General features: G+C 42.1%; 1 long non-coding RNA gene across 1 annotated transcript; it reads right to left on the bottom strand.

The window, feature by feature from the left end:
• Positions 1-10,135: 10,135 nt before the first annotated feature.
• Positions 10,136-10,637, bottom strand: LOC123042719 (uncharacterized). The gene is made up of 3 exons (XR_006418887.1): positions 10,579-10,637; positions 10,419-10,501; positions 10,136-10,189 (listed from the first exon to the last, which is right to left on the bottom strand). It is a non-coding gene; the product is annotated as an uncharacterized lncRNA (long non-coding RNA).
• Between the last annotated feature and the right edge of the window lie 1,261 nt (positions 10,638-11,898).

The raw sequence follows: 11,898 nt of genomic DNA, 5'->3' as shown, positions 1-11,898 counted from the left end.
ATACTGATGGACTTCTAGAATCACTTGATTATAAATCACTTGGTACTTGTGAACCGTGCCTCATGGGCAAGATGACTAAAACGCCGTTCTCCGGAACTATGGAGCGAGCAACTGATTTGTCGGAAATCATACATACTGATGTATGTGGTCCAATGAATATTGAGGCTCGCGGCGGGTATCATTATTTTCTCACCTTCACAGATGATTTGAGCAGATATGGGTATATCTACATGATGAAACACAAGTCTGAAACATTTGAAAAGTTCAAAGAATTTCAGAGTGAAGTGGAAAATCATCGTAACAAGAAAATAAATTTTTTACGATCTGATCGTGGAGGAGAATATTTGAGTTACGAGTTTGGTTTACATTTGAAGCAATGCGGAATAGTTTCGCAACTCACGCCACCTGGAACACCACAAAAAAATGGTGTGTCTGAACGTCGTAATCGTACTTTACTAGATATGGTGCGATGATGTCTCTTACTGATTTACCGCTATCAGTTTGGGGTTATGCTTTAGAGACGGTCGCATTCACGTTAAATAGGGCACCATCAAAATCCGTTGAGACGACGCCTTATGAACTGTGGTTTGGCAAGAAACCAAAGTTGTCGTTTCTTAAAGTTTGGGGCTGCGATGCTTATGTGAAGAAACTTCAACCAAATAAGCTCGAACCCAAATCGGGGAAATGTGTCTTCATAGGATACCCAAAAGAGACTATTGGGTACACCGTTTATCACAGATCTGAGGGCAAGATTTTTGTTGCTAAATTTGGATCCTTTCTAGAGAAGGAGTTTCTCTCGAAAGAAGTGAGTGGGAGGAAAGTAGAACTTGATGAGGTAATTGTACCTACTCCCTTATTGGAAAGTAGTTCATCACAAGAACCGGTTCCTGTGACAACTACACCAATCAATGAGGAAGCTAATGATATTGATCATGAAACTTCAGATCAAGTTACTACCGAACCTCATAGGTCTACCAGTGTAAGATTCGCACCAGAGTGGTACGGTAATCCTATTCTGGAAGTCATGTTACTTGACCATGGCGAACCTACGAACTATGAGGAAGCGATGATGAGCCCAGATTCCGCAAAATGGCTTGAGGCCGTGAAATCTGAGATGGGATCCATGTATGAGAAAAAAGTATGGACTTTGCTTGACTTGCCCGATGATCGGCAAGCCATCAAGAATAAATGGATCTTCAAGAAGAAGATTGATGCTGATGGTAATGTAACTGTCTACAAAGCTCGACTTGTTGCGAAAGGTTTTCGACAAGTTCAAGGGGTTGACTATGATGAGACTTTCTCACCCGTAGCGATGCTTAAGTCTGTCTGAATCATGTTAGCAATTGCCGCATTTTATGATTATGAAATTTGGCAAATGGATGTCAAAACTGCATTCCTGAATGGATTTCTGGAAGAAGAGTTGTATATGATGCAGCCGGAAGGTTTTATCGATCCAAAAGGTGTTAACAAAGTGTGCAAGCTCCAGTGATCCATTTATGGACTGGTGCAAGCATCTCAGAGTTGGAATAAATGCTTTGATAGTGTGATCAAAGAATATGGTTTTATACAGACTTTTGGAGAAACCTGTATTTACAAGAAAGTGAGTGGGAGCTCTGTAGCATTTCTGATATTATATGTAGATGACATATTGTTAATTGGAATTGATATAGAATTTCTGGATAGCATAAAGGGATACTTGAATAAAAGTTTTTCGATGAAAGACCTCGGTGAAGCTGCTTACATATTGGGCATCAAGATCTATAGAGATAGATCAAGACGCTTGATTGGACTTTCACAAAGCACATACCTTGATAAAGTTTTGAAAAAGTTCAAAATGGATCAGGCAAAGAAATGATTCTTACCTGTATTACAAGGTGTGAAGTTGAGCCAGACTCAATGCCCGACCACAGCAGAAGATAGAGAGAAAATGAAAGATGTTCCCTATGCTTCAGCCATAGGCTCTATCATGTATGCAATGCTGTGTACCAGACCTGATGTATGCTTAGCAATAAGTTTGGCAGGGAGGTACCAAAGTAATCCAGGAGTGGATCACTGGACAACGGTCAAGAATATCCTGAAATACCTGAAAAGGACTAAGGATATGTTTCTTGTTTATGGAGGTGACAAAGAGCTAGTCGTAAATGGTTACGTCGATGCAAGCTTTGACACTGATCCGGACGATTCTAAATCGCAAACCGGATACGTGTTTATATTGAACGGTGGAACTGTAAGTTGGTGCAGTTCTAAACAAAGCGTCGTGGCGAGATCTACATGTGAAGCAGAGTACATAGCTGCTTCAGAAGCAGCAAATGAAGGAGTCTGGATGAAAGAGTTCATTTCCGATCTAGGTGTCATACCTAGTGCATCGGGACCAATGAAGATCTTCTGTGACAATACTGGTGCAATTGCCTTGGCAAAGGAATCCAGATTTCACAAGTGGACCAAGCACATCAAGAGACGCTTCAATTCCATCCGGGACCAAGTCCAGGTGGGAGACATAGAGATTTGCAAGATACATACGGATCTGAATATTGCAGACCCGTTGACTAAGCCTCTTCTCCGAGAAAAACATGATCAGCACCAAGACTCCATGGGTGTTAGAATCATTACTGTGTAATCTAGATTATTGACTCTAGTGCAAGTGGGAGACTGAAGGAAATATGCCCTAGAGGCAATAATAAAGTTATTATTTATTTCCTCATATCATGATAAATGTTTATTATTCATGCTATAATTGTATTAACCGGAAACATGATACATGTGTGAATACATAGACAAACTTAATGTCACTAGTATGCCTCTACTTGACTAGCTCATTAATCAAAGATGGTTATGTTTCCTAACCATAGACATGTGTTGTCATTTGATTAACAGGATCACATCATTAGGAGAATGATTTGATTGACTTGACCCATTCCGTTAGCTTAGCACTTGATCGTTTAGTATGTTGCTATTGCTTTCTTCATGACTTATACAAGTTCCTATAACTATGAGATTATGTAACTCCCGTTTACCGGAGGAACACTTTGTGTGCTACCAAACGTCACAACGTAACTGGGTGATTATAAAGGAGCTCTACAGGTGTCTCCAAAGGTACATGTTGAGTTGGCGTATTTTGAGATTAGGTTTTGTCACTCCGATTGTCGGAGAGGTATCTCTGGGCCCTCTCGGTAATGCACATCAATATAAGCCTTGCAACCAATGTAGCTAATGAGTTAGTTACGGAATGATGCATTACGTAACAAGTAGAGAGACTTGTCGGTAACGAGATTGAACTAGGTATTGAGATACCGACGATCGAATCTCGGGCAAGTAACATACCGGTGACAAGGGGAACAACGTATGTTGTTGTGCGGTTTGACCGATAAAGATCTTCGTAGAATATGTAGGAGCCAATATGAGCATCTAGGTTCCGCTATTGGTTATTGACCAGAAACAGTTCTAGGTCATGTCTACATAGTTCTCGAACCCGTAGGGTCCGCACGCTTAAGGTTTCGATGACAGCTATATTATGAGTTTATGAGTTTTGATGTACCGAAGTTTTTTCGGAGTCCCGGATGAGATTACAGACATGACGAGGAGTCTCGAAATGGTCGAGACATGAAGATTGATATATTGGAAGCCTATATTTGGATATCGGAAGTGTTCCGGGTGAAATCGGGATTTTACCGGAGTACCGGGATGTTACCGGAACCCCCCGGGGGTTTAATGGGCCTACTTGGGCCCTAGTGGAGAGGAGGAGAGGAGGCAAGGGCTGGGCCACGCGCCCCTCCCCCCTAGTCCGAATAGGACAAGGAGAGGGGGCGGCGCCCCCCCTTTCCTTCCTCTCTCCCTCCTCCTTCCCCCCTTCTCCTATTCCAACTAGGAAAGAAGGGAGTACTACTCTCGGTGGGAGTAGGACTCCCCCTTGGCGCGCCCCTCCTTGGCCGGCCGCCCCCTCCCCCTTGGCTCGTTTATATACGGGGGCAGGGGGCACCTCTAGACACAACAATTGATCTGTTGATCTCTTAGCTGTGTGCGGTGCCCCCCTCCACCATAGTCCTCGATAATATTGTAGCGGTGCTTAGGCAAAGCCCTGCGACGGTAGAATATCAAGACCGTCACCATGCCGTCGTGCTGACAGAACTCTTCCCCGACATTCTGCTGGACCGGAGTCCGGGGATCGTCATCGAGTTGAACGTGTGTTAGAACTCGGAGGTGCCGTAGTTTCGGTGCTTGATCGGTCGGGCCGTGAAGACGTACGACTACATCAACCGCGTTGTTCTAACGCTTCCGCTTTTGGTCTACGAGGGTACGTGGACAACACTCTCCCCTCTCGTTGCTATGCATCACCATGATCTTGCGTGTGCGTAGGAATTTTTTTGAAATTACTACGTTCCCCAACAGTTGTGTTGAAACCCAGATTGTTGTAATCTATGCTTGTTCTTTGCTGAACACATAAACGAAGCATTCCGCAGCATAGGCAAGGATAATAAATTAGTCCGTTTCTGCATGTACCATCTAATGGTTATTAAATTAAAATGATAGCTTGATAGGCGTAGTTTTTTGTACCTGGTGGTTTTGATCATGCATTGCTCACATGCTTTCTTTTTTACTAGATAGGTAGCGCGCCCTGGCGCGCGTTGCCTACTTCAACCCTTGGTCCAACACACCAAATCCAAAAAATTAAACTTATTACACATTCCACCAAGAGGACATAGTTGGTTCAGAATATAAGTTTACATCGCATCAATCTTAGAGAAATAACACATAATAAGGATCTTAATTTTCAAGAGGCATCTCTTCGGTAATCACACTGAGCAACGACCAGTTGCAGCAAGACAATCAATAACACTTAAACTACCAAACTAAAACCTTAAGCCTGAGAATCTGCATCTCCATACATAACACAATAAAAAATATCTATACATAAGCAGTCAAATTCACTATTGAACTATCTTCCATAGAGGATCATCAAATTATTCTCAGATTCCAGAGTGAATGCCTACATCACGGTCACATGCAATGGGCACAAGCATTCACTTCTTGATCTAGGTGAATTGAAGGCTCGTGTTTGCACCTAAAGCCAAGCAAGAGCTCAGACTCGAGCTCCGTACCAGGCCAATGTTGTCCATGATTCGCAAGCGTGTCCTTTAACTTCTTGATCTGCAATGTGATCAGATGCAACAAGCATGTCAGCATTTATCTATTGCATATCTGAAGAACATACTCTTTGAGATTTTGTTTTTTTGGAGTTGAATACAGATTAAGGAGACTTAGTTAGCAGAAGTTGCTAAACATGTCTAGAGCTTGTTCCTCCTTTGGTTGTTCTCACTAAACTCTCATGGTTGAATACCAGGATCACTACTGATTTTCTGAAATGAGAAGTACCAACTACAAACAACACCAAAATCACTTACACTCGCAGAGATAGGTGTAATCAGAAATCAAAGAGATCAAGAAAGGACCATTGAAACAGAGTAGAAACCTGCATATATTTTTAATCATAAATTACAGAGATCAACAAAGAAAAAGGAGTGGAAGTCTCATTATTTTTGGAAGTCCTATTTTATTAGGGAAAGGGAGCACATATGATTCTTAATCCATCCTAGTGAGGTTACAATATCCATGCAAAAGAAAACCAGGAAAAAAAAGGAGGAAGTAATTCCTTGTGAGAATCACAATGTAGTACCAGAGGTGACATAGAATAACAGAGATTGCGATAAGGTTTTTGCAATATATGACATGTATCTCACCATTATTTGCTTGCAATTAATACCACATTTTTTTGCATGTATCCTTCCATCACATGCATTATTTCATTTTAGTAGTACTTAGTAAACAACAAAGTTAAACTTGCACTATCCCAATTAAAATTCAAGTAGCAATAATGCAGGTATATGGACTGAACTCTTCCTCAAAATAATTGGTGTATGCTTCAGATTTAACTACATGTATTTATTCCACCTATCTTCTAACCAGATAGTTTAAGAGACTCACACTTAAACTATTAAAATGAGAATCCTATGAAATATCATGAAACACAGAAGATTCTTTATAAATGAAGAAGATGGTTAAGAGGCAAGCATAGAATAATCCACCAAAGCAAAGAAAATGAGTAAGAATGTGAGTACAATTGAAAAAAGGATCGTGTATACTTAGTAGGTGGATTGTCACATATACTTGGGGTCAAAAAAATAAGGAATAAGTTGCATATACTATTTGGAATCTCCACCAACCGTTCATGATATTTTGGGTCAAAAAATGGGGGCATTGTAGCATAAGTGCCTACATATGCAAATTACAATGTTAGTTGCTTTAGACCCTTAGATAGCATAAAAGGAGCAGTTTCAGTTTATCTATATCAAGCAAAGGAACAACATATTTCTCTACAAATAGCAAAATAACCACATGATAAATCCGCCCCCATCAATGCCTTATAAATCTTCCCCCATAAAAGAACTACATCTGTTGCTAGTTACTAAACAGGAAAAGAGGTAAGACAAGTCACCTCAATTTGGGCACTCAATATTTCAAGCAAGACAACTAAATCTGGTTGCCGATGAATTTGGATTCAGCGCTTTCACTCTTACTACGGCCAAGTTTCCACATTAATCTGCGTTTATTTCTTTGTTAAAATGATGAATTAGTTAGCAGTTCATGCAGTCCTATAAGTGAAGTTTGTAAACATCATACAATTCATCAACATACTGATACTTCTGCACTCAAAGAATAATGCGGAAGACATGACAATACATGTATAGGTTAATAACTAAAGGTGTGCTACCAACACACTTGAAAGGCAGAAGACTTGAACAATACATACCGGGACCCTTCAAATAAATACATTTAAGGAAAGTATGACTAAAATTCACTGGAAAGATTTAATCTTCTCCCATATGTATGTAACAGTAACTTGTAGCTTGTATGGAGAAGAAAAGAAAGCAGGTCACATTATATTTCTTGATCTAGCAAAAGGGAACCCGTTTATTCAAAAAAAGGAACCATTTATATTTTCAAATATTCTTCAACATACCAGCCATGAAATTAAGATGTTTCTTGATTAAGTAAGGAAACACACAATTGATAAACAGGGGATGGACATGCATCCGTTGGAAAAAGGCAGAGATAAATTGAAATACTGCAATACTGTCGATTCATCTTTAGAAAAGATCCAGAGTTTCAAGTCAAAGATAAATTCATATTGCTAATGTAACTACTACTGTACTTGTCTTAGAAGCATGTCTCAATCGACCAGACTTGATTATAAATATTTATTAGGATAAAGTTTGCAATATACAATGTCAAAGTTACATTTCCTTCCAGATCTAAATCATCAACTTCTAATATGCCAAGTGCATTAGATCATCACAAAACAGCTAAAGTAGATGGCCATAGATCCATGGTGACGGGAAGTTTAAAATTTCCCCCAAAGAAAATAACTATCTATGTATACAAAAGCAAAAAAAACATTAGTAGCACCTAAGCAAGTCAGTGGTTGCAAGGCATCAGCTAACCCACAAAAGCATACTAATAGCAATGGAAAATCTAATAGAATGATATGTATGTATATTGAACAACCAATAAGAAAAGGCAATATAGACCAAGCTATAATAAGATCAACTTGTTTGTTCAAATTACTATAGAATAATTGTAGGATAATATGGATCATATAAGTTTTAGTCACATCATATCTTGGAAGATACCTAGAAAACAAGCATACAGTGGAAATGATGAAGAGAAAAATGCATCCAGTTAAACCATGTGAAGAACAGGCAGATGAAGATGACATACGAGAAGGCACATATATAATAGATTAATAGATTCAGTTGCATCAGTCAAAGATGAAAATAATATGTTATCAACTTGCCTTGTCATCAAGGTAATCCATCATCATCATGATAACAAAAGATGCAACAGTAAGATCATGCCTAAAAGGCAACACAAGATTTCAAAGAACACTGGCCTTGATTGGCCCAAACTTGTTCTGAAAAGTTACAACTAAAACATAAATTGCTAACAAAGGATATTCACACAAAATCGATGATGAAAGGCACATGCACATCTTTAGAAAATACATTTACCTGCAATGGATAGCTAAATATTTCTTGGGATATCCCTAGAGGCGTTGTAATCATTGACTATATATACGGTTTGATATTCCTGGGGGCATTGCAATCACTCACACTACATACTGGGGTGCACCAAATGAGAGTAGTGAGTTCTGCAACATAGAGAGAAATTACATAAGAATCAGGCCCCCAAAATATAGTTGTCCTCCTTGTCCAGATTGCACACATTAGCATAGGTTATAGATTTCATGTAATAGTAATAAACTAACATTTCTGCCAACCATAATAATTTACTCCTTGAACCCAATGATGTTCATACATCAGCTGCTCCTTCGCTAGTAATTTACTCCTTCGGTAGTGACCTCCTAACAGAGGTACATATGATGAACAAAGAATAAACATGGATCAACAGAAAACAACTAAGAGTGAATAATGCATAGCGTGCTTTACCTTCATGAACCGAACAGTAAAAACAACATCCAATAGTGCACGGAACAGCAAGGTTGCCACCAAAATGGAAGAACCAGTCAACAATTAGTATACATATGGTGTATATATATGATCCACTATTGCAGTAACAACCACCATTTACCAAGCGATATCCTAAACTGAGTTGCCAAGTGTATATATATGATCCACTATTGCAGTAACAATCAGCATTTACCAAGCGATATCCTAACCTGAGTTGCCAAGTGTATATATATGATCCACTATTGCAGTAACAATCACAGCAATCCACAACTACAAAACCAAGAAAAATCTTAATGATCCCTACAGGCATGAATGATTACCATAAAGGGGAACGGGACTGGGGGATACACACATAGAGTGAGAGATGAGATCCTCACAGTAGGACCACCTTGTTCAGTGACCTGCAGCTCCAGCTTGCCGCTCAGCCGGCGGACGCGACATCGAGCTCTCACTGCATCGGCGTACAGAAGTTAAAACCAGAGAAACAAAACAATACATACATAGGAATTGACCATAGCAAAACACATGAACTAATTTAACAATGCAAGACTATAAAGGTTTCACCAAACATCGGCTTGTTTAGTCATGGAAGGAAGCATCGCATTTATATACACGGCAGGGGCAACCTAATTTGAGAACAGAGCATAAAGACTTTAACACAAGATTCAAGAATAGAGCATAAAAAGTAAAATCTTGTAATAAACAACTCTGCTTCCAGTTGGGGAGATAGATGAAGAACATAGAACAGACAATTTGTATAGAGATGGACAAAAATTGCAGCCTTTTACGAACAAAAACCCTGTGGTCGTAAAGAGGGAAAGCCATCAAATTTGTTATCAATCTTCAACTATGGAACAACCAATAATCACGAATCCCTAAATAAAACCTAGCTTTGAGCTAAGAACCGCTACTCCAGCGTATGTTGTCAGTCTATAACCCACCCACCGGCCTAGAATGCTAGCTCGCAAAAATTACAAGAGTCCTAGCCATCACAGATTCAACACAACCCATCCCGCAAAAAATAAGATTCAACACAACCTACACAATTCTGCTACGGTTCATTTGATCAGCTTGAGGTTCGAAAAAATGAACACAAATATAGATGTTGTAGGTACCTGCTTGAAGCCCCCACAGCCCCGGGTAAACGGAGGAAAAAGGCACGGGACGGTCGGTGTTGAATTCAAGGAGGGCAACCACCCGCTTCGTCCGGGGAGGCGCCGGCCTTGAGGAAGGAGCGACTGATGAAGGACGGAGGGAGCGGCGGCGGCGAACAGAGATCTCGGCATGGGAACAGGAAGCATACTCTGCTTCTTGACTCTGGATATTGCTGTGATCGACGGCGGACTTCCTGCTACCGGCCACTTCGCCGGCTAGGCGGCACTGCTTCTCCGCACATTCAGGAGTGTCTCGGTCGCTGCGTCGAGGCTGCTACACTCCTGCATCAACACTAAAAATGCATTAATAAGTTGGTATTCCATTATACTTCCTCATATGATTCAGATCATACAAGTCAAAAGTAGACCCATTTGATAGTTCCTATGATAGAAGAATGCTCAGCAGATCATTGTAAAGATATTAAGATATATACTGGTGAATCTGTATCCCAGGTTGATGTTGCTTTCCCAAGCCGGAAAACACCACTATAGCCTTTAACCATGCCTTGATATCTTCAAATCACGAAAACATTGGGTCAGGAAATAAGCTTTAAGTTAACAAAATGCTAGTGCAGGGGAGACGAGTACGATGTCATCAGTCCAGTTCTTCGGAATGCAGATGATATTATTCCAAGTCATAACAATCAAGAATAACTTGAAATTGAAATGTGATAATTGAAAGGAAGATTGTTCCAGCAACCCTCATGGTTTCCCCGAAAAGAGAAGATAAGAAAGTACGTACCTATCAACAACTTTGGTTGCTTTGCCCACACAAACAATCAACAATCCAGTGGCCATAGGATCCAGAGTACCAGCATGGCCAACCTGCATCATAGCTACCATAAACATGTGGGTTGAGCAAAAACCACATTAATAGCACACCATGAAAACTGTGAGGTCACCTTTTGCACTTTCACCAACCGCCGTAGTTTTCCACAAACAGTAAATGAGGTCCACCCTGAATTCCGTTAAAAAAAAGAGTCCATTTTGAGCGAGTAGAAAGACAAATTCAGCATCATTGCCAATGGCATTTCTTTTACTAATTACACGACTTGAAGTAAACCGGTCAAATAAAAGGTCCTGCTACGGTAACAGGACATTGTAATGTATGTACTCACATAAAAAATCAGTAATTCAAAATGCCAAACCGAAACTACATAAAGCATGAAGTCTAGATCAGGACCATATTATGGAAAAGTTCCTGAACCTGCAATGGTACATATACATCTAAATTCAAATGTACCACATCCATCTAACCCACCCATTCTGAAGAAAGGCCGCAAGTAAGCATTTACACACACTGCATCTAGATAAAAAGGTGGATTGGTGGTATGCATCTATGGGATGCTAATTAGCATCGCCATCTGAGACTGAGAGCATTCATCAATGTGGAAGAGAGCGTGTCATCTTTGGGCTTGTCGATGAGCACGACGGTCCCTATTGGCCCGTCCCACCTTGGCGGCAGCTCCATCCTCGTGCTCGCGAGGTGCGGCCGCGGCCAGTCTTCTTCCTCCCTCTCCGCATCCCGCTTCACCTGCCTCGGCGCCCCTCCCAACACCGCCTTCTTCTTCGCCGCTGTCGAAGCGTCGTCGGCCTTCCCCTCCTCGGGCCCTTTCTTCAGGGCCCTGAAGAACTCCTCCACCTTCCTCTCCAGCACCTCCCCCTTGTCTGCCCCCTCCTTCTTCCCAAACTCGGTTTCTAGGGTTAGGGGAGGGGAACGGCGGGAGGAAAGGAGGAAGCAAGCGAGGGAGGAGGCGGCGGGGCGGCACGACAGGGAGGCGGGAGGAAGGACGAGAGGGCGGCACGGTCGCGGGAGAAGGAGGCGGCGGCTAGGCCGGCCTCGTCGCGCGCGGCCCCCACCTGCTCGCTCTCCTTCTTCTCCTCCCTTCCCTTCTGATGACGGGAGGGGGGGAAGTTGCGAGTGGCATGGTGCGGGGGAGATGAGGAGATAGGTCACCGCGGCGTGGCCTGAGGGGCGTCGACGGCAACGATGTGAGCGGGGCGGCGACGATGCGGGCGGGGCGTCGAGGACCGAGGGATGGAGAGGGAGAGGAGAGGGCGGGGCGAGCGGGGGCATCCAAACAGGGTGGGGCGGCGAGGACTGAGGGAGGGAGAGGAGAAGGCGGGGCGATGCGGGCGGGGCAGCGGCGACTGACGGAGGGAGAGGGAGAGGAGAGGGCGGGGTGATGCGGGCGGGGCGGCGAGGACGAGGGAGGGGCGCG

This window comes from Triticum aestivum, chromosome 2B (genome assembly GCF_018294505.1).
Source record: "Triticum aestivum cultivar Chinese Spring chromosome 2B, IWGSC CS RefSeq v2.1, whole genome shotgun sequence".
Taxonomy (NCBI): domain Eukaryota; kingdom Viridiplantae; phylum Streptophyta; class Magnoliopsida; order Poales; family Poaceae; genus Triticum; species Triticum aestivum.
Note: the sequence above shows the minus strand (reverse complement) of the source record. Positions and strands in the feature narration are given on the sequence as shown.